This window comes from Eulemur rufifrons, chromosome 4, assembly GCF_041146395.1.
Source record: "Eulemur rufifrons isolate Redbay chromosome 4, OSU_ERuf_1, whole genome shotgun sequence".
In the NCBI taxonomy this organism is placed as follows: Eukaryota; Metazoa; Chordata; class Mammalia; order Primates; family Lemuridae; genus Eulemur; species Eulemur rufifrons.
Window position 1 is genome coordinate 7,163,665 of NC_090986.1, and position 24,517 is coordinate 7,188,181.

At 38.5% G+C, this 24,517-nt stretch overlaps 1 non-coding gene across 1 annotated transcript; it reads left to right on the forward strand.

Annotated features, from left to right (window-relative positions):
- Positions 1-20,488: 20,488 nt before the first annotated feature.
- LOC138383062 (U6 spliceosomal RNA) lies at positions 20,489-20,595 on the forward strand. Its single transcript, XR_011233518.1, has one exon. It is a non-coding gene; the product is annotated as a U6 spliceosomal RNA (small nuclear RNA).
- The last annotated feature ends 3,922 nt before the right edge of the window (positions 20,596-24,517 follow it).

Here is a 24,517-nt window from a genome sequence, read left to right on the forward strand (position 1 = left end):
CCTGAGCAAGAGCGAGACCCCATCTCTACTAAAAACAGAAAAAAATTAACCAGACAACTAAAGATATATGTATAAAAAAAAATTAGCCAGGCATGGTGGCGTATGCCTGTAGTCCCAGCTACTCAGAAGGCTGAGGCAGTAGGATTACTTAAGCCCAGGAGTTTGAGGTTGCTGTGAGATAGGCTAACGCCATGGCACTCTAGCCCAGGCAACAGAGTGAGACTCTGTAATGGACACAATTGAAGCTCTGACTCAGAGGGACGGGGCGGGGCGGGGGGGGGGCATGGACAATATACATAACCTAAATTTTTGTACCCCCATAATAAGCTGAAATTAAAAAAAAAATTAAACAAAAACAGAAAATGTTGAAAATCCCAAATCGATTGGTTTGAAGCACATGTGAAGAGTTTAACTATATGATGGATGCCAGTATTAAGACTGCTAGGGTTTCATATACAAGAGGAAGAGAGGGAACATCCAAAATTAGTTAAGACATGATTTCCTTGAATGCGGCTTAAAAAAAATGGACACTTAAAACTACCTTGACTAGATTATGTCTTGTCTAGAAATAAAGGATATGATGTGGAATGGAGATTCAGTTTTCATTTGGTTCATTAGTTTTATAAGGCCATAAAAACAGGTAATATAAAAAGCTTCCACGATTCTATTTATATGTACATTAGAAAGAACTTCCAGGTGTTACTGTAAATGCTCAATATATTGTTTCAGCAGTACTAATTTAATGCCGATATACTCTAGCTAAAGTTTTACTTTGTTAATCTATAACTGAGCAATACCTAAGTGCACATATAGGAATAACATTTATCAGGTGTTGGGCAGATGGGAGGGGCAGGAGGGGATGAGTATATACATACATAATGAGTGTAATGCGCACTGTCTGGGGGATGGACACACTTGAGGCTATGACTGGGGTTGGGGGGAGAATAGGCACGGGCAATATATGTAACCTAAACATTTGTACGCCAATACAAATGCTGATGGGGGTGGGGGGAGGGGATGGGGGTATATCTACATGATGAGTGCAATGCGCACTATCTGGGGAATGGACATCTTGAAGCTCTGACTCGGGGGGATGGACGGGACATGGCAACATATATAACCTGAACTTTTGTACCCCCATAACCTGAAATTAAAAAAAATAAAAAATCCCAATCATACTTTTTTTTTTTCCAAACATATAGAAAAATTCTAAAATTCATTTAGGATCTATGACTAGCCAAATACCCTTTAAAAAGAATAACAAAGGGATAATATACTTCCTGATATAAAGATGTATTAAAATGTACAGAATACAATCAATGTGATTATGACATAAAGATAAATAGATCATGGAACAGAATAGAGAGCCCAGAAAGAGATTGTTCTGTATATTATCAAATAATATTCCATAAAGTATCCATGACCACACAATGGAGAAAGGAGAGTCCCTTCAACAAATAGTTTTGACAACTGAATATCTACATAAAAAAATTGAAGATGGACCAATCCCTTGCACCATATACAAAAAATATTTTAAATGGATTAAATACTATAACATAAAAACTATAACTAGTAAAACTCTTAGAAGACTACATAGGAAAAAAGATCATGACATTAATTTTGGATACGACATCAAATATATAAGCAAATCATAGATCAAGCAACCATAGAAGCGCACACATCCAGGCTGGTAGGCAGCAACTGTGATCTGCCTTGCTCCTACAGCATCTACTGGAACAGAGCCTCCACAGAACAGCGGACTATATCAAATTTCAGAATCTCTGCACATCAAAGGAAATATTTACTGGAGTGAACGCGCCTCCTAAGAAATCGGTGAAAATATTTGTAAATCATATATATAACAGAAGTTAATATTCAGAATATAAAAACAACTCCTAAAATTCAACAAGTAAATACCTCAATTAAAAAATGAGCAAAGGATTGAATTGGTATTTTCCAAAGAAGATATATAAGTGTCCAACAAGCATTTGAAAGGATACTCAAAATTATAGAATTTTAGAAAATGTAATATAAAATCACAATGAAATATCACCTCATGCTCATAATGAGTAGTATAAAAACATTTTTGTCAAAGATGTAGAAAAATTGGAACCCTTTTGAAATATTGCTGGGGATAAATGATGCAGACACTGTAAAAAATATATGATGATTCCTCAAAAAATTAAAACTAAAAATTAGCATATGAAACAGCAATCCCACTTCTGGGTAACTATCAAAAATATGAAATGCAGAACCTGGAAGAAATATGTGTATACCCATGCTAATTATAACATTACTCACAGAAGCCAAAAGGTTTAAGTAACCCAGATGTCCCTAAACTGATGAACAGATTAAAAAATGGCATATATAGACACTAGAATATTATTCAGCCTTAAAAATGAAAACCTTAGGCCATGTGTGGTGGCTCATGCCAAGTCGGGAGAATTGCTTGAGGCCAGTAGTTCAAGACCAGCCTGAGGAAAGTAGCAAGTCACTATCTCTAAAAAAAAGTAGAAAAATTAGCTGGGCATGGTGTTGTCTGCCTGTAGTCCCAGCTACCGTGGAGACTGAGGCAGGAGGAACAGTTAAGTTCGGGTGTTTGAGGTTGCAGTGAGCCATGATGACAACACTGCACTGTATCCTAGGCAATTAAGAGAGACCCTGTCTCTTGTCTTGAAAATAAAAAAAGAAGAAAATATTGCAAAATTCTATGATAAAGACAAACCCTGACACTATATGTTAACTGAAATATTAATAAATCTGTAACTATGTGACAGACAGTCTATGATTACACTTAACGGAATGTATCTTAAGTAGTCAAATGCATAGAAACAGAAAATAGAATGACAGAGAGTAAAATGGGCAGTTGTTAATAGATATTGAGTTTTAGTTTTGCAACATGTGATAGTTCTAGTGGTCTTCTGCCTGACAGTGAAAATATACTTACTACTAATGAAATGTACACTTAAAAAGATTTAAGATGGTAAATTTTACATTATCTGTTTTGTCCACAATTATTTTTAACAAGGGTAACTAAAATAGTTATAAATCTTCTCAAAAACTACCTTCAAATCAAAGGAGTGTTTCCCTCTCACAAATATAGATTCATCCATAAATACACGGTAAAATTTAAGCATATCTTCATGACTACTCACCTAGACAGGTGAACCTTTGAAAATCAGCCAGAAAAAGAAATATAAAAGATAAGTCATCTATGAAGTTGGGGTAATATTTATAGAAACAAACACATGTAATTTTTAATAGGCATGGCTGATTCAAATTTTAATTAAACCACACATTGACTTAAAGTGTTGAAATTCATCCAAAGTTTTAATACAAAGGTGAAATAAAAAACACAACAAAAACTGATGACAAGGAACATACCCTAAAAAACAAACACAGTAATATGGAATTGCAAAACCAGAATAAGAGAAATGTTTAGATATAAAATCCTGTACGCAACATTGCTGTGTCATTAAACAAAAAATCAACTGTGACTGAACCAATGTAGAGCAGGTATTTTTAATCATTGGTATGCAGTGGATGGCAGTAAAATTTCACAGAAAATGTATTACAATCATTAATAAAAGGCTCTAATCAGAAAATTTTAATAAATAACCATTTAAAAACACTAAAGATAATTTTTTATTTTATTATTCCTATATTGATGCTATTTTTACAAGAGCTGACAAAGCTGTAATTCAGCCTTTGGAAGCAAAGAAAACCTTGTATTTGAAAATAAAGGAAAAATATGAATTTTGTAAAATAGGATGAGAGTAATTGCTATGTAAAATAAACAGTTGGGGAAAACTGTATTATAATTTTGATTATCAGTTGAGCAAAGTGGATGACAATTCTAATGACTCCTTTTTGCCCACAGTAAACTCAAATTTTCAAGTAAATCTTTTAGTAAATATAGGATGCCTACTAATTATCTAATTTATTTCTTACATAATATAAAATTCTAGCATATTTCTCTAAATTTTTGAATCTACAATTACAGAAAATTTAATATAGAACAAAATAGTGCAAATATACAGAAGAGTGTGAAATCCGCAAGATGGTAGAAGAGGAAGTCCCCTGTTTTTTTTTTTTTTATCTCCCTACAGCAACAAAATATTTGGCAACCACCTGTGACAAAAGTGCCTTTATGACAGACCCAACATAGTGGTGCACACCTGTAATCTCAGCTACTAAGAGGCTGATGTGAGAGGATCACTTTAATCCAGCAGATTGAGATAAGCCTGGGTGATGTAGTGAAAGCTCATCTAAAAAAGTGCTTTTATGAGGTTTGGCATCCAAAGAGGAGGCTGTAAAACCCTGCTTAAGCCCTAGACCAAGGAGGGTTATTTTAAGAAAGCAGACCTTAATTCATGTGGCAAAATTGAGGACTCCTTGTCTTAGCTAGAGAACAGGAAATGGCTCACTCAACTTGTCCCACTGAAAATTATGAAGTGACTATTTAGGCATCTCCAATTTCTCTCAGCCATGATCTGGGAGTGGTCTTGCCTATTCAGAGACCTGGGGAGAGATATTGATTTTTGGTCACAGAGATAGGCCTGCAGACCTTAATACTGTGCTCTCTGAAGCAGTTCTGTGACTCAGTGCCATCCCTCTGAGCCAGTCCTTGGCCAGTCCTGCTCACCTCAGGACCCAAGTGACCCAGGGAAGACCCCACATATATTCAGTGGGATCCACACTCATTCATACATTGACCCACCCTATGGAGACCTGACTGCAGATCAAAGTCATGAAGGCAATCAATCCAGTCTGCTCATGAATAAGAAAGGATTCACAACTACCCAAGCCCCTGGTAAGAAGCCCACACTAAGGGCAGACCTCACTGCACATCCCGCAGCAGAACTGTGACCAGGCTACAACCCCTCTTATCTGTAAACCCAGAGGAGATCCCATCATCCTCGGTACCCAAAAAGGGAAGATCTCTACCTGCTGGAACTGGTTTATAAGCTGGAAAAGGTGTTTGCTCCTTCAATGCACAGACACCAATCCAAGGTTATATTATGCCCATTTTTAATGCTTCTATTTTAACATGGTATTGGAAACCCTAGGCAGAACCATTAGGCAATAAAATGAAAGAAAAAAAAAGGCTGTCCAAATAGAATAGAAAGAAGTAAAAATGTCACTGTTTGTACATGACATGATCTTACATATAGAAAACCATAAAACATCAAAAATTGTTTTAACCAGTCACTCAGTAAGTGGGCAAAATATTAAATTAACATACAGATATCAGTGCTTCCATACATTAACAAACTAATGAAAAACAAAAAATATCACTTATAAAAGCATCAAAACATTAAATTTTTAGCAATAAATTTAAGCAAGGAGGTAAAAAAGCTTTATGCTGAAAAATGTAAGATATTGAAGAGAGAAACAAAAGATACAAATAAATGTAAAAATATCCCAGGTTTATGGAATGAAAGCATACCATTAAAGTACTACATTATTCAAAGTGATCTATAGATTCAATTAAGTCCCTATCAAAAATTCCATAGACTCAATGAACTACCTAAAAATTCCAATGGCACTTTTTTAGAAAAATAAAAAAAACCCACAATCCTAAAATTTTTATGAAATTTCAACAGACTTTGAATAACCAAAGTAATCTTGAGGAAGAACAAAGTTAGGAGCATGATATTTTCTGATTTCAAATAATATTCTGAAACTATAGTAATAAAACAGAATGTTATGTACATTAAAAATGAAATAAGAGCCAACAGAACAGAATAGAGAGTCCCAGAATAGACTCATGTACACAACGTCAACTAATCTTTGACACACAAACAAGAATATACAATGCAGAAAGTATAGTCTCAGGTGGGCGGATCGTTTGAGCTCAGGAGTTCGAGACCAGCCTGAGCAAGAGCGAGACCCCATCTCTACTAAAAATAGAAAGTAATTATATGGACAGCTAAAAATATATATAGAAAAAATTAGCCGGGCATGGTGGTGCATGCCTGTAGTCCCAGCTACTCGGGAGGCTGAGGCAGTAGGATCGCTTGAGCCCAGGAGTTTGAGGTTGCTGTGAGCTAGGCTGACGCCACGGCACTCACTCTAGCCGGGGCAACAGAGTGAGACTCTGTCTCAAAAAAAAAAAAAAAAAAAAAAAAAAAGAAAGTATAGTCTCTTCAATAATTTGTGCTAGGAAAACTGGATGTACACATGCAAAAGAATAAAATTAGACCATTTTTTTGTATACAATTCACCAGAGTTAAATCAAATTAAAGACTTCTGTAAGACATGAACTCTTAAAAATCTTACAAGAAAACATTTGCCAAATCTTCATATTGATGTCGGTAATGAATTTTTTGGATATGACACTAAAAGTATGAAAACAAAAGCAAATATAAGTTAGACTTCATCAAACTAAAAAGTTTCTGCAGAACAAATAATGAAATAAGAATACTTATGGGATAGGAGAACAGATTTGCAAACCATATATCTTATAAGGGGTTGATATCCAAATTTTATTAGAAACTCACACAAATCAATGGCAATAATAATAATGAATATAATAACTGAATGAAAGATAGGCATAAGACTGAATAGATATTTCCCAATAAAGATATACAAAAGGCCTACAGGTATGCAAAAAGGTGCTCAACATAACCAGTCATCAGAGAATTACAAATCAAATTCATAATGAGGTATCAGTATATACTTGTAAGGATAGCTAATATCAAAAAAACACAAATTTTGACAGGAATGTGAACAAAAAGAAATCCTGTTGCCTGAGCCCAGGAGTTTGAGGTTGCACTGTAGCCAGGGTGACAGAACAGGACTCTGCCTCAGAAAAAAAAAAAAAAAAAGGAAATCCTGACATTGCTGATGAGTTGTAAATTGCTAGATTCATTATGAAAACAATTATGGAGGTTCTTAAAAAAAAACTACCATTCAACTCAGCAATCCCACTTCTGTATATATAACCAAAAGAAATAAAATTGGTATCTCAAATAAATATATGCACTCCCATATTCAGTATAGCATTATTCACAATTGCCAAGATATGAAACAACCTAAATGTTTGTGATTGCTGAATGAAACAAAATATAGTATATATACACAATGGAATATTATCAGTTATAAAAATTATCATTCAGCTATTCTTACATCATAGATGGATGTAGAGGACATTATGCTAACTGAAACAAGCCAAGGTCAGAAAGACAAATACTGCATAATCTTCCTTATATGGGAAATCTAAAAGGTTGCACCCATAGACGCAGAAAGTAAAAAGGTGGTTTCCAGGGTCTGAGGTGGGGAAATATGGGGAGATGTTGTTCAAAAGTTACAAACATTCAGTTATAAGATGAATCAAGTTTTGTGGATATAATGTACAGGTTTTTGACTGTAGCCAATAATGTTTTTATCTTAAAAGCTGCTATGACAGTAGACCTTAAATATTCTCATAACCAGAAAAACATAATTGAGAAGTGTTAGATATGTTCATTAACTTGATTGTATCAATCATTTCACAATGTATGCACATAACAATTACTTTGTATATAATAATTATATAGTTATGTTTATTTATGAAGACAGTACATGTCACACACTCATACATACATATACACGTATATGAATGACACAGTCCCAGTAAGCTTCATACTTAACAAGAGAAAATTGTAAAATGATAGTTTTAAAAAAATAAAGTAAAAAGTGGAAGTTTTACATGCCAAACAATGTTCTACGCTTCCCAATGGCATAGCATATTTCAGAAATGTAGAGGGTAGATATCTTGAACTATATTAAAATTGAGATGTTTGGGCATAAAGAGCTTAAATTATTAATCACATTTCACACTAGAAACATAATATTGAAGTAAAATAACATCATATTTTATTGTATTTTGGAAGATACTCAGTGCCCTGATAATGGTACTGCGTATGAATTTCTGTAGAATCACATTTAATACTTCCATAGAACAGGAAACCATAAAGCAGAAAACATAACAACCTCTGCTTGCAGTGTTCCGGGGATTTCTCAACCAAAATGTCAATATCACCACTATACTCACGCATTTCAGATATGCAAAAAGGGAAATTAAAAAGTGACTTAACATAGAATTTCTGAGAAAAACACATAGATATTCCTATGTCTTGAAAAACAATGGAAGAGCAGTCACATCCTACAGTCCCTGATAAGCCATGGATAAGACTTTGGTTTTCACTATAATCTCAAAGGAAGATCACTGAAGGGAAAGTGAAGTCCTTAGATAACTTAAGAACAAGAGACAGAGATGCCCATATGTGAGACTAAGAGAAAGAAACCTAGGCTTCTCAGAAATGATTTCCATTGGAGCAGAGTTTCCCAAACCATATTTTAAGGTCTGGCTTCTTCCTTTACCTTTGGACCTCTCACCTGTGTAATCTGCTTCATTTGCTCCCACTTACCTCGGCGTTCTGTTACTGCCCCATGTCTCTTCATATTCCAAGGCTCTTTTCTTTGCTCCAGACAAATTATCAGGTCTGGCTTAGAGACAGAAAGACCTGTTTTATTAGAAAAAAGTAGTATGATTCTTGCTGGAATTCTCTGATTACCAACCTAGTACTGTGCTCAGTAGAGATGAGAGAATGTTACAGAAGATTTTAGAAAATTAAACAAAAAGTATCATTTCCTGATAGAAACTTTAGAACATTTAGGAAGTATTTACAATTTCTAGATCCTTAGATCTATTGCCGAGTCCTAGTGAATTAAAAATTGATGGTGGAGGCCAGGCACTGTGGCTCACACCTGTAATCCTAGCATTCTGGGAGGCCAAGGCGGGAAGATTGTTTGAGCTCAGGAATTTGAAATCAGCCTAAGCAAGAGCAAGACCATGTCTCTACTAAAAGTAGAAACAAATCAGTTGGACAACTAAAAATATATAGAAAAAATTAGCCAGGCAGAGAGGTGCATGCCTATATTCCCAGCTACATGGGACAATGAGGCCGAAGGATTGCTTGAGCCCAGGAATTTGAGGTTGCTATGAGCTAGGTTGACACCATGGAACTCTAGCTTGGGCAAGAGTGAGATTGTGTCTCAAAAAAAAAAATTTGATGGTGGAAATGGGATTTCAAAGTGTGGATAATAATATTTTATGCCACTAAATTTCTGAAATTACCACTAATCTGGAGTGAAGGATAGAGATCAGCTCAAGAAAGGGTAAGATTAATGTCAACATAAAACATCCTGAAGATTTTTTTTTTTCTACTAACAAATCCCCAAGTTTTAATCAGAAACAAGAACATGAAATTCATTCATATAAAGTAGAAACTCCCAGAAAACATTCTACAAAGGAAGGATATGAAATTCTTAGTGTGGAATAGAAATTGTTTATTGAAATCATACTCACCCAGGGAGAACAGGTTTCTGTAGTTCTGTAACATCACATCCCTATACAAATTCTGCTGAGCAGCATTCAGGCATGCCCACTCTTCTGGGGAAAATTCTATCATGATATCCCTGAATGTCAACAGTCCCTGAAAGAAAAATACATATTTACAATGTGGCCATGAGAAAAGATCTTAATGTGACACCAGGTGAAATGAAAGAGGAAAGATACGAGTTCTCACACATATGAGTGACAGTTATGTGAAAAGACAATTTTTAACACAGAAATACTCTCTAATGTAGTCTGTAATTCTGAAGAAAGAGGATGACATAAGATCGACAAAAACCACTGTAGATACTATAGTTTTCTGGAAGATACAGAATAAAATACATTTTTGAGTGGTACATTTACATCATACAGGACTAGCTGTATATATATTTCAGATAGAAAAGTTATGCTGAGTGAAGCGGTACCGCTCAAACTTTAGTGTGTACAACAATTAAATGGACATCTTCTTGAAATGCAGATTTTGATTTGGGAGATCTGGGGTGAAGCCAGAATTTCTAACAATCTGACCAGTGATGTACAAGCTCCTGAACCATGAGGAATGTCATTCAAACACCCAGTAAGAGGCAGATCCTGGATTTACCCCACTTCATCAGACCAGGAAAAGATGAAGCTTTCATTTTCCAAAACAAGCTATATGAAAAAGGAATCTAAAAATAAAAAGAAGCTTCCAAATTAAATGTGATGGTTTAGGCATAGCAGTTAGTAAATCTGCACAAAGCACTTATTAATAATTAAGAGAAAAATGATTAATTCTACAATGAAAAAATCTGTCAGAGAGAACCTTAACCAACTGAATAAAATTAGCATCAACTATAATAGGAAAGTTCTGTTGATACAAACAGGACACACCTAACTAAAAGCAAGTTAAATAAATGAAAATAACTATATATTTCTTGTGTTTTCTATTTAGTTTTGATGTATTTTTAATTTTTTTATGTCAGCATATTACAAGGGTACAAATGTTTAGGTTATGTATATTGCCCTTGCCCCAAACGAGTCAGATCTTCAAGCATGTCCATCCCCCAGAGGTGAGCATTGCACCCATTAGATGTGTATATACCCATCCCCTCTTTCCCCATCCCATCTGCCCGACACCTGATGAATGTTATTACTATATATGCACTTAAGTGTTGATCAGTTAATACCAATTTGATGGTGAATCCATTTGGTGCTTGATTTTCCATTCTTAGGATACTTCACTTAGTAGAATGGGTTCCAGCTCTATCCAGGATAATTCAAGAGGTGCTACATCACCATTGTTTTTTTGTGGCTGAATAGAACTCCATGATATACACAAACCACATTTTATTAATCCACTTATGTATTGATGGGCACGTGGGTTGTTTCCACATCTTTGCAATTGTGAATTGTGCTGCTATAAACATTCAAGTGCAGATGTCTTTTTTATAGAATGTCTTTTGTTCTTTGGAGTAGATGCCCAGTAATGGGCTTGCTGGATGAAATGGTAGGTCTACTTGTATCTGTTTAAGGTATCTCCATATTGCTTTCCACAGAGGTTGCACTAGTTTGCAGTCCCACCAGCAGTGTATGAGTGTTCCTGTCTCTCCGCATCCATGCCAACATTTATTGTTTTGGGACTTTTTGATAAAGGCCATTCTCACTAGTACAAGTGATATCTCATTGTGGCTTTCATTTCCATTTCCACGATGATTAGAAATGTTGAGCATTTTTTTCATATGTTTGTAGGCCATTGATCTATCTTCTTTTTAAAAGTTTCTGCTCATATCCTTTGCCCATTTTTGATAGGGTTGTTTGATTTTTTCTTGCTGATTTTCCTGAGTTCTTTATAGATTCTAGTAGTCAGCCCTTTATCGGATGTGTAACATGCAAATATTTTCTCCTATTCTGTAGGTTGTCTATTTGCTCTCGTGATAGTTTCCTTGGCTGTGCACAAGCCTTTTAATTTGATCAGGTCCCATTTATTTATTTTTGTTGTTGCTGTGATTGCCTTTGAGGTCTTCTTCATAAATTCCTTGCCTAGGCCAATGTCTGTAAGAGGTTTTCCCACATTTTCCCCTATAATTCTTATAGTTTCATGCTTTAGGTTTAAGCCTGTTATCCACCATGAGTTGATTTTTGTGAGAGGTGAAAGGTGCAGATCCTGTTTCAGTCTTCTAGATGTGGCTATCCAGTTTTCCCAGCACGACTTATTGAATAAGGATTCCTTTCCCCAGTGTATGTTTTTGTCTGCTTTGTCAAAGATTAGATGGCTATATGAGGGTGGTTTTGTATCTGGGTTCTCAGTTCTGTTCCATTGGTCTGCATCTCTGTTCTTGTGACAGTACCATGCTATTTTAGGTACTATAGCCTTGTAGTATAGCTTGAAGTCTGGTAAATTGATGCCTCCCAATTTGTTCTTTTTGCTTAAGATTGCCTTTGCTATACAGGGTCTTCTCTGGATTTATACAAAGCATAGAATTATTTTTTCTAGATCTGTGAAAAATGATATAGCTATTTTAATAACGATTACATTGAATATGTAGATCACTTTCGGTAGCACAGACATTTTAATGTTGATTCTGTCAACCCATGAACATGGTATGGTTTTCCGCTTATTTGTATCCTATGCTATTTCCTTCCTCAGAATTTTGTAGCCTTAGTTCAATACATTTCTAGGTATTTTATTTTCTTTGTTGCTATGGTGAAGGGTATTGAGTCTTTGATTTGGTTCTAAGTTTGACTATTGTTGGTTTATAGGAATACTACTGATTTATGTACATTGATTGTGTAACCTGAGACTTCAGTGAATTCGTTTATCAATTCCAGTAGTCTCATGGCAGAATCCTTGGGGTTTTCAAGACCTAAGATCATATTGTCAGCAAAGAGAGATAGTTTCACCTCTTCTGCCCCCATTTGGATCCCCTGGATTTCTTTCTCATGTCCAATTGTTCTGGTTAGGACTTTAAGCACTATGTTGAACAGAAGCAGTGATAAAGGGCAATCTTGTCTGTTTCCACTTCTAAATGGCAATGCTTTCAATGTTTCCCCATTCAGTATGATGTTGGCTGTGGGTTTTTCATATATGGCTTGCATCACTTTTAGGTAAGTCTCATCTAAGCCTATTTTGTTAAGCGTTCTTAGCCTAAGAGGGTTTGAATTTTGTTCAATGCTTTTTCTGCATCTATTGAGAGGATCATATGGTCTTTAATTTTTGCTTCTATTTATGTAGTGAATTACATTTATAGATTTGCGCATGTAGAACTATCCCTGCATCTCTGGGATAGAGTCCACTTAGTCATGATGGATGATTCTTTTGATAAGCGCCTGAATACGGTTTCCTAGGATTTTCTTGAGAATTTCTGCATGTAGATTCATAAAGGATACTGTTCTGTAGTTTTCTCTTTTTGTTGTGTCCTTTCCTGGTTTTGGTATCAGGGTAACATTGGCTTCATAAAATGTCTTAGGGAGGATTCCACCCTTCTCAATGTTGTGGAATAATCTCTGCAGGATAGGCACCAGTTCCTCTTTGTAGGTCTGGTAAAATGCAGGTATGAATCTGTCTTTTCAGGGGCTTTTCTTTTTAGCAAGATTATTTATTGCCATTTCAATTTGGGTACTTGATATTGGTCTGTTCAAGAATTCCATTTCTTCCTGCTTGAGCCTAAGGATGCTGTGTGTTTTCAAGAATTTGTCCATTTCCTCCACATTTTCCAGTGCATGTGCATAGAGGTTTCTGCAGTATTCATAGATGATATTTTGTATTTCTCTGGCATCAGCTGTAATTTCTCCTTTTTCATTCCTCATGAAGCTTATTAGAGTTCTTTCTTTTCTGCTTCTTGTTAATCTATCCAGAGGCATGTCAATTTTGCTTATTTTTTTTCAAAGAACCAACTTTGTTTCATTAATCTTCTTTATACTTTTTTTCTTTTCTTTTCTTTTCTTTCTTTTTTTTTTTTTTTGAGACAGAATCTCACTCTGTTGCCCAGGTTAGAGTGAGTGCCGTGGCGTCAGCCTAGCTCACAGCAACCTCAAACTCCTGGGCTCAAGTGATCCTCCTGTCTCAGCCTCCCGAGTAGCTGGGACTACAGGCATGCACCACCATGCCCGGCTAATTTTTTCTACATATATATTTTAGCTGTCCATATAATTTCTTTTATATTTTTAGTAGAGATGGGGTCTCGCTCTTGCTCAGGCTGGTCTCGAACTCCTGAGCTCAAACGATCCGCCCACCTCGGCCTCCCAGAGTGCTAGGATTACAGGCGTGAGCCACCGCGCCCGGCCTTTTTTCTTAACAATTTCATTTTGTGCTGCTCTGATCTTTCTTATTTCTTTTCTTCTGCTGGGTTGGGGGTCAGTTTGTTCATTTTTTTCCAGTTCTTTGAGACAATTCATTAGATTATTTGTGATCTTTCTGTCTTTTAGATGTTGTTATTTATGGATATAAATTTTCCTCTCAGGACTGTTTTAGCTATGTCCCACATATTTGGATAACTTTTGTCTTCTTTATCATTTAGTTCAAAGAATTTTTGATTTCCATCTTGATTTCCTCCTTAACAAAATAATTGTTCAGCAGAAGATCATTTAGTTTTCATGACTTTGTGCAGAGATGAGAGTTCCTGTTGGAGTTGATTTCTAATATATTCCACTGTGGCCTGGGAAGATGCATAATTTCCATGTCTTAAAATTTTTTGAGACATGCTTTGAGGGCTAGGGTATGGTCAATCTTACAGAATGTCCCAGGAGCTGATGAGAAAAACACATAATCAGTGGTTTGGGGTAGAATGTTCTGTAAATGTCCGTCAGGCTCATTTGTTCTAGAGTTCTCCTAAAGTCCATTGTTTCTTTTCTGTGTGGTCGATCTGTCCTGTTCTGTCAGAGGGGTGTTGAATTCTCCGTTATGGTGTTGCTGTTTATCATTTTGTTTATATCAAGTAGGAGTTGCTTTATGAATTTGTGTGCACCTGACAGGTACATAAATATTTAGAACTGTTATGTCTTCTTATTGAATTATACCCTTCACCATTATATAGTGACCATCTCTGTCTTTCATTACTTTTGTTGATTTGAAGACTAAGTTATCTGAAATCAGAATCGCCATACCAGTTTTCTTTTGTATTCCGTTTGCCAGAAATATTGCTTTCCATCCCTTCACCTTGAGTCTCAATGCATGCTTATTGGTTAGATGTGTTTCCTGAAGACAGCAGATATTTGGCTTATGTGCATATGACTCTTGAGTGGGGAGTTCAAGCCATTCACACTGATTGAGAGAACTGATAGGTGGGGCAGATTTGTGTTCATCCTGTTGGGTACAACTTCATTGCTTTGCTTTCTCTCTTGAGCCATTGTGGTATCTGGCCTTTGATCTATAGTTTTTGAGTAGTTATACATTGGTCAGTGTTTATTGTGCTGGTCCATGTGCAACTCTGTTTTGAGTACTTCTTGGAGGGCTGGTCTTGTCTTGGTGAATTCCCTCAGTCTTTGTTTATTTGAGAATGTCTTAATTTCTCCTTTGTATACAAAACTTAGCTTTGCTGGGTACAAGATTCTAGGCTGGGCATTATTCTGTTTCAAAAGAGCGAGGATGGGGCCCCAATCTCTTCTTGCTTGTAAGGTTTCAGTTGAGAAATCTGGCTTGTTATTCGGATGGGCTTTCCTTTGTATGTTACTTGTTTCTTTCACCTTACAGCTGGAACAAATGCCTCTTTAGTGGATATTTTGGTCAGTCTGATGACTGCATGACATGGTGTCTTCCTATTTGCAATGAATCTCCCAGGGGTCTTTTGGGCTTCTTGTATCTGCATATCTAGATTTTTAGCAAGGCCTGGGTAGTTTTCCTCAATTATGTCTTCAAACAGCTTATCCAACCCTTGTGTATTTTCTTCTTAACCCTCAGGGATGCCTATCATTCTCACATTAGGCTATTCACATAGTCCTACATTTCTTATAGGCTTTTGCTCTTTTCTTTTATTTCTCTGCTCTATCTCTGTGACAGACGTATTTAATTGAAAGGTGTTATCTTCAATCTCTGAGATTCTTTCTTCTGATTGATCTACCGTACTCTTGAGGCTTTCCACTGTGTTTTGTAGTTCCCTGAATAAAGTCTTCATTTCCAGGAGTTCAGTTTGATTTTTCTTTAATATTTCAATTTCTTTAGGGACTAATTCTTCCGAGTCCTGGATTTTTTGTGTGTGGGTTTTTTGTTTTGATTATTCATTTTTTCTTGCACATCATTGAGTTTTCTTTTAATCCAGAAATTCTTCTGTCATTTTAGTGTTCTGAATTTGGTTGATGTCCATTGCTAGAGAGCTGATGTTCCCCTTTGGGGTTGTGCTTTCCATTTGATTCTTCATACTTCCATAGTTCTTTCACTGATTCCTTCCCATCTGGATCACCTGTTGCTTCCCGCCTTTCAGTTTTCATTTGGAAAGTAACACACCCTGTTTAGTCTCTCAGCCAGTAGGTGGTGTTTGTAGGCAAGATTCGACCACACCCTGTTTGATGAGTCAGTAGTTGCACTTAAAAAGGGTGTACAGAATGACCTCCCTGCCAGTAGGCGGTTCTGGCTTGGAGGAGCAGGCTGCAGTGTTGTTTTAGGGCCCTGTAACCAGCTCTTGTTCCTCTGGAGAGTCACTCAGGTGGTGGCTGGTGCTCTGGGACTTCGAGGTGTGTCCTTATTCTCCACCTCTGTAGGGCCAGGTTGGGGAGTGAGTTGGGTGAGCCTGTCCTGAAGCACCACAAATGCTGTTAACAGGAGTCAAAGTTCTGTTCTCTGCTCCTGGGAAAAGCTGCCAAGTAGGGGCTGAAATGGCTCCACTCAGCCGAAAAGTCTGCGTGTGGGGTGGGGCTGTCTGAGACCTGCAGTCTGGCCATCTGGAGCAGGCCTCGCTCCTTTCCACCCTTCCCTATTCCACGGTTTCTCCTGGTTCTCTGCCACCAGGCAGGACCTCAAACCAGTGGATCTCCCCTGGCTGTGATGCAGGTTGCAAGGGTCCCTGCCCAGGACTGCAGCCTGACCTGGGTGTAGGGCCCTCCCATGGGAAGAGGGTTGTCCCTCAAGCACACTCATCTGCCCCTGAAGGGATACATACCTCAGTAGGCTCATTCACAAATATCCCTTCAGTGCTCCGAGGCAATGTGATCAAGACGTGGGTATAAGGGGTCTGGTCTGCAGGCCTGTCTCCTTGGCCCTGGAGATCAATCCCTGACCCTGCCGGGAAGAGGAGTGCTGGTCTCAAGTCACCCATGGGGTGCCCAAGCTGGATCAATGTCTCTCCACCTTGGGATTTGCCCTGCTCATCTGGAGTTACCAGGCAAGTGGCATCTTAGTGGAATGGCGGGTAGGGAGCTGACAGTCTGAGTACTCCTCAGTCTGCTGTAGGCCACAAAAAGAAAGGTCTCATTCCCTGTAGATGTCTCTGAGTGGTGGCTAAATTGTCTTTCTTGGCTGCCATCGGTAGGGAAGGGGAAATGGAGAATGAAGCAACATGGCAACTGCTGATCAGCTCAGGTTTGTAGGCCAGGAGGTTCCCCAAGGGACCTGGGAACCTGGTACTCTGTCTGCAAGAGGCTCACCACTTACTGGTGGTGGCTGTCTCTGGGCTGGTGATGGCAGGGCTCTCCAACCACCCAGGAGCCCAGCAGCAGTCCAAGATGCAAACGAGGGGAAATTTAACTGCCCCACCTACCCTTGTTGTTGGTCTCCAGGCCTCTCAGGGGCCATTCTCCTTCCAGTTCTACTCAACAACTTCTAGTCATGGAGTCTCCTGTAGTTTCAACCACACTTCTTTCTGACCCTCATTTGATCTATGTTTCTCTGCCTGTTTATTTTTTTTTTTTTCACTTTCTTCTAAAATCTATCTTTCTTACAGAGACACTCCGGCTAGTGGTTTTTCTCATCTGCCATCTTCTAAAATAATTATATTAATATGGCCACACAGAAGAGTTTAATTGTCATGACTTTAAAGTGCAGAAGACTAATAGGACATGTTTAATGAAGTATACACATTCTATTTGTACCAGACATTCAAAATGACATAATTTCCAAGTTTTAGAAACTCATGCTAAACATATAAATAGAGGAAACTTCCAATGTGTTTTTATGATGTAGTATTACCTGACATAAAAACTGAATAAAGTCAGTAAAGACAACTTAAAGTTAATTGTGTCAAAATCAGTACTGAAGTACTAATAAAATAAGATTAAATTGAACGCAGAATGTCACTGAAAATTCATATATTGTGTACATATATTTTATATAAATGCAAATATGCTTGAAGACGTAAAGTATGTTGTTATATTCAGCTCATTTAAGAGATGATAAAAACTAATCATTGTTCATGATTGTGAAAACAGCATTCTCTAAACAGGCATGTATTTTTATCTATATCTTTATCTATGATCTGTTTATTATCTATGCATCCATCCATAGGATGTCTAAGAAAGAATGAACTTAAATAAAAAGATGCATTTGAAATGTATGATAAAAGTTAGCTTATTACATAGTGTCCAGAGACCTGCATATCAAGTCAGAAAAGTGAGATTATTGCCTCATATCTTCCACACAATTGAAGAGAATATGCAAAAAAAAGGTGTAGTTAGGATTATTACCTAACAATAAGGGAAACAATGTTCATTTGCATGGGGAATAAAAGTTGTTTTTAAACTGAATACAAAATACAAAATGTACGATTGAAAAAGGCTGATAAAGTAGATAATCCCACAAATAAACATCTGTGCTATTGTAGCTGGGTCTATAAATAAATTTCAATGATCTTTATATGTTTTTGTAATCCTCATGACTCTCAGGCAAGTGAGGATTGATGACCAGAACCCTGTAATTTTTAACTAACTACTTGACCTTCTTGAGTTGTTTCCCAGACCTGGCAGAATTTCTCAAAGAAAAAGGAATTGAGATTCCAAAGACCACTGTTCATAATTCCTGATTCCAAGACTCACCCTCCCTCACTAACCTGCTCTAATGCATGAAGCATCTCATCAGTTTTAACACAACCTGCCCCAATGCACATAGTCTTTTGTTAAAAATCTTGCCCCTTGTGTGAAGTGTGAACAAGGGAAAAAAAAAAAAAAAAAAAAAAGCTTGCCTTTATGACTTGCAGGAAAAGAAACAGAGGAATCATTGTAACAGAATCTGGTATTCTCCACACTGTGGCCTTTTTGAGCCCCAAATCTGTAGACATATCTGATCCAATTTTTTCAAACCTAATTTTACTTACTTTTCACAAGACTTTTCAAGAAGCTCTACTGAGTAATTCTTAAAAATGTATACTCTGTTTACACTTTGAAAAGAATTTACCTGGTCAGTGTACATAATATGACATATGTACATGTCATGCTTTCCCACTAGTTGCAGAAAAATATGAGAAGCCTGATTTCATGATAATCATTCTCATGTTTGATGAATTCTGCAATTATTTCCAAATACTCATGAAGCCTCCCAGATAAGAGCACACTAATTCGACAATAAGCCTACTAAGCTACTAAATAATGCATTCCTACTTTTATGAAAATAAATGTATTATTTATTTTGAAAGCTTCTATGGATATTCTTAATCTACAGTTTAAAAGACAAGAATATATAAGTCTATAAACCAGTTTAGAGACCAAAATATATGTAATGGATAATTACACTACATATAAATTTCTCCTGTAAAGAAAATAAAAATCTCAGATAAATACCCTCCCCAACTGCTTATGTAAAAATGAAGGTAAAGTCTGGAGGCTGAGTAATGCAACAGCACCTTCCAAATGAATAGCTGTTACTAACATTATGCATCAGCCAGGTCCCCACGGGAAAGTAAAAGACCTCAGGCATCTATAAGGAGTGACCCCACAGTTCATTCATGAAGAAATTCTTTGCTGGTTTCTCATAAACAAAGACATACAAATTGTCACTTTAGGTCTGCAGGATAAGTCTTCTACTAAAACTGAAGTCTGCTTGATTCCACACAAATGTTGATTACAGGTTTACCTTCCCAGGCACAGGACAGAGGACAAGATCAATCAATCATTCTCCCCGCCTACCCAGGGACTTAATTGATTTTTCCTTTACTCCCTTTTTTTTCTTCAAACATTTACCTTATCTTATGTAAAATGTAGGTTTTCTGGACACTAAGAGAAGTCTAACAAGAATGTAACCACTTGCCTCACTTCCTCCCTCCTTTTTCTTTCTGTATTCCCACTTGTGTTAAATACTGAGCTCCCACATCCCTTTGTCAGATGTGCAAGAAACATAAGCATACATTACAGATGCTTCTGTGGTTTGTGCTTTTTCCAGACACATCTCAAACTTTGATGTAACAAACTTCAACTGATTGAGAATTTGCCTCAATCACTTATTTTGGGTTGTCATAACAAAGGTCATATCCAAAGTTACATAGGTCTGAGTCTTCCAGCAAGCTCTCTTCACCTTTACTCAAGTAAATTCTTTAAAATTATATTTTGTTTCTCAAGCTTCTACCTATAGGTTCACATTTCTGGTGCTCTAACCAAAATTCTGAGTGACCTCCTTCCCTGCAAACATCAAACACTCATCCTGGACTCAGTACCTGGCCAGCCAAAACCCACTGTGTTCCTCTGGCTCTTTGTTGCATATAAGGGGTGAGTCCTCCTGAACTTGGACCTCCCTACTCTTGGGGAGGTCTAGCGTTTACTTCAGCTCTTTCTTTCACCACTCACTTTCTAGAACAGAGACTTCGGTCTCTGACTATAGACAGGATATTCAGGGTTCAAGATTTTTTTTAAAACCTTCCTTGTCTGCTTCTGACTCAGAAAAGAAGGTCTAGTTAATGGTATTGACAATCTATTGATAGCACCGACAGTTCCAACTTACTTTGGCATAAAATCATATAACATGCTTTTAAAATTACAGCTGCTATCTACCATTTATAATTCAGACTTGTTTTTTTCAAATTTGTGACCAATTTTTCTTACATTCAAACCAAAAAAATGCATTAGGATTAATTCTCTCACCCCCCAAAACAAGCAGGAACTCCTCCCTCTGACCCATTTATATACTTGAGGGAACTAGAGATTTTACAGAGATGTTGGGATATTTCTCAATGATGAGTAGCAGTCTGAGGGCCTCCCAACAAGAATATCTGCAGGGAGCTCGCTTCGGCAGCACATATACTAAAATTGGAATGATACAGAGAAGATTAGCATGGCCCCTGCGCAAGGATGACATGGAAATTCGTGAAGCGTTCCATAAAAAAAAAAATAAAATAAATATCTGCAGGGACTTTCAGCTCAGCTGGAAAATGTACATACGGATTGGTCACCCAGCACCTTGACCACTCTTCTACCACAAGGTGATGAGAGATTCCAAGACATGTAAAATAGCAATGCACAACTCTTGAGTGACATGCTCATAAGTAACACTGACCTGATACACTAACTATTCTGGCCTTGATAACTTTCAAGAAGCTCCTAAATGTTGGGAAACTGCATGCCAAAACTGATCTTTCCCTTATGGGTCAAGGTCACCTGGAAACACCGGCTAAACTTATGTATATTATCAATGGAGCTCCATTTTGCAAGTGCCTAGGTAGGTGGACCCACATGCCTCCCAATGACCCAAAAACACAATGGCCAAATTTAGGTTCTTTTGAAATTCCTGAATTACTATATGTGCATGCACAATTGGAAAAATCGAGTTTTAGAACCAAAATTTATGGGATGCCTACATGCTAGAGTTGACATCCTGGCTCTGTGCTCCCAGAGAGGGAGGTGAAGAACTCAAATGGCTACACGCGAGTGGATCACTCTCCCCTAAGAACAGCATCATGAAGCTGTAGAGAAACAGCATGGGACATGCAACTCAGGGAAAAAAAAAAAAAAGGTGAATGGGAGATAAAATCGCAAAGTCTGGAGAGTGTGGGATAAGCAGTAGAAAATAGAGCGTGGGACAGCCGTGCTGGAGCGGCCAGAGAGAGCAGTGGGATCTGACCCACAGGAGGACACCCAGCTCCCCCACTGTCCACCACACCCACTCAGACAGGGACGTGCCTTGTGCCTGACGTTAGTACAGAGTCATGGCATGAGATGGAGGGCTTTGGGGAGAGGGGACAATAACAGGAAACATCTTGAACTCCCCAGTGCTCTGTGGTAGGAATGAAGTGGGCGAGGGACGCATTGGTCTGAGTGATCACTTCCTATGACCCTGTAAGGGAGTTTGGAGAGAGGTACCTCACCTGTGGTGGTCAGCAGAGCCAGAATAAAGGAGGCGAACATTGAAAAGGTGGTTCTGCCCCTGGAAACCGTTGATGATTGAGCCAGCTCAGGGTCGGACAGAAAGAGCAAGACTTCTTGCAGGACAGATATGAGATTGAGGAACTGTGACACACAAGAGACAGCGGGTGTTTTGTTGATTCAGCCTGCTGAACTGGCATCTGCCAACTCCTGAGCACTTGCCTCCAGTGCTAGCTCTGCATGAGTGGCTGGCTGCCATTTTGGGGGTCCACAACCAGGACCCTGTGGTGGGCTACGGTTTCGGGCAGTACTCTTCCCACAGCCTAGAGACTTTTATGCCGGGGCAGCAGGTTCCACCCTACGAGGTGGGAAGAAGTCAGAAAACCGGCTTGCTCTGTGTGGCTGGCCTGAATCTGTGGAATGTTCGTGACCTGTTGATTTGGCTAGCTAGGCCTGTGTCAGTGGGTGAACTTGAGTGCTCCCCTCCAATCCTAGTTCCCCAGCAGTAGGAGGTCCTCATCAGTGGGATCCCCAGGTGCTGGGGTGCCCAGCAGTTGAGCAACAACCCTCTTCTAGCCCAGTGACTTTCAGGCTGGGTATGGTGGGCTCTGCCCTGGGAGGTGAGAAGTGAGAAAAGGTACTTTCCCTGTGCCACTGTCGTGAACCTGCAGGACCTGGGTGCTGTACAATAATTGACAGCCCATTGATTCGGCCCGCCAGACTGGCTTAGGTCATCTAATAAGAACATAACTCGAGAGCTTGCTCTCCATATCCAGGCAGCTGCCAACAGTGGGGTCTGCAGATGACAAGCAAAATTCTAGTCAAAGACCTTAGCAAACCCACCAATTGATGCCTCCCAGCAGGAGCAGCCACTCAAGCATGGTGAATAAGTCCTGAATAACATATTGGCGGCTCTCCCTCGCTGCAGGTCAATGCAACCATAGAAGGACACACCCACAGGACTGTAGGTATGAGCTGAGATCTGTCTTGTCCTTTCCCCAACTTTAAAGGGTAACAGGGCCCACGTAACCCTCAGGAGTGCCAAGACACTTCCTACAGATTGGGGCAATTGTATTCCTCATCTGGGAGACCAGAGACTAACACAGAAGCATCAAGCTACCTTGATAAGGGGCTCCTCCATGCAATCTACGACCAAAGACAGAGGGTAACCCAATGGCTAAACACAGTGCCCTCCATCTCAAGCTATTAGAGGACAGTGGAGTCATACAAACAAGTGAAATCCACCACCCCAGAGCTTAAACTGGGGGACAAAGGTCACTAAACTCCACTGACAAGAGATGAAGACAACAGATCAGAGGTAACCCAACTTGCTAAAATACTTCTAAGGCAATACAAGACCAGCATGCCTCTTCCAAACACTGTCAAGGAACATCCCTTGGGGGCTTCAAGTTAGGGGCAAAAACCAGTCCTTCAACACAAAGTTCTCAACCAAGTAGCCTGATGAGAAAGAACCAGAGAAAGAACACAGGAAACATGAAAGATCAGAGAAAAAAATCACCCCCAAAAGAAATCATTAGACCCTAAAAAAGGATCCAAATCTAAATGAATTGATTAAAATGACAGGAAAAATTCTGAATATGGATTGTAATAACTCAATTGAATTGAAGAGAAAATAGAAACCCAACACAAAGAAGCCATGAAAACGGTACAGGAAATGAATAAAAAACTCTCTAAAGAAACTGAAATATTATGAAAGAACCAAACAGAAATGCTAGAAATGAAAGAGGCATCCAAGCAAATTCAAAACACAGTGAAAAGCCTTTAGAATAGAATGATCATGCCGAGGAAAGAATCTCAGAGCCTGAAGATAATGCCTATATGCTAAAAAATCAGATGAAGAAAAAGGACACAGAAGCAAGACACAAGAACAAAATATATACAGAGTTTTTAAAGGATGGGTAATAAAAAATAAAAAAGACAAATAAATAAATAAATTTTAAAAAAGAACAAAATATACAAGAAATGTGGAATTATGTAAAGAAACCAAATATAAGAATTATAGGCATCCCAGAGAGAGAAGAAGAAAATACACAAGGGCTGGAGAACCTATTTCTTGGAACACTGGAGGAAAATATGACTGGTATGGCCAGAAATCTAGATATCCAGATACAAGAAGCACACAGGACTCCTGGGAGACTCAGTGTGAAAAGGCAATCACAACGTCACATGATTATTAGAATCTCCAACGTAAACATGAAAGAGCTAATTATTTGAACACTAGGACGAAAACAGTAAATAACCTACAAAGAAAATGACACTAACTGCAGACTTCTCAACTGAAACCCTGCAAGCCAGGAGGGACTGGGGACCCATCCTCAATGTTTTGTTTTTTTTTTTTTTTTTTTGAGACAGAGTCTCACTCTGTTGCCCAGGCTAGAGTGAGTGCCGTGGCGTCAGCCTAGCTCACAGCAACCTCAAACTCCTGAACTCAAGCGATCCTCCTGTCTCAGCCTCCCGAGTAGCTGGGACTACAGGCATGCGCCACCATGCCCGGCTCATTTTTTCTATATATATTTTTAGCTGTCCATATAATTTCTTTCTATTTTTAGTAGAGATGGGGTCTCGCTCTTGCTCAGGCTGGTCTCGAACTCCTGAGCTCAAACGATCCGCCCACCTCGGCCTCCCAGAGTGCTAGGATTACAGGCGTCAGCCACCGCGCCCGGCCCTCAATGTTTTAAAACAGAATAATAGCGGAGGCCTTGGTGCAGACCAGTAGTTGACAGCCCAGTGACTTTGCTCATCAGTCTGGTTTAGGTCGTCCAGTAGGATCACAACTCTGGGGCTGGATTTCTGCCTCTGGTCGGCTGCCAACAGTGGGGTCCATGGTAGGGGAACAGAAACCCTGACAAGAGGCCAAAACAGCCTCCCCAAGGAACCCCTCCTACTAGGAGCAGCCTCCCAACTGTGTCCGAAGAACCCTGAACA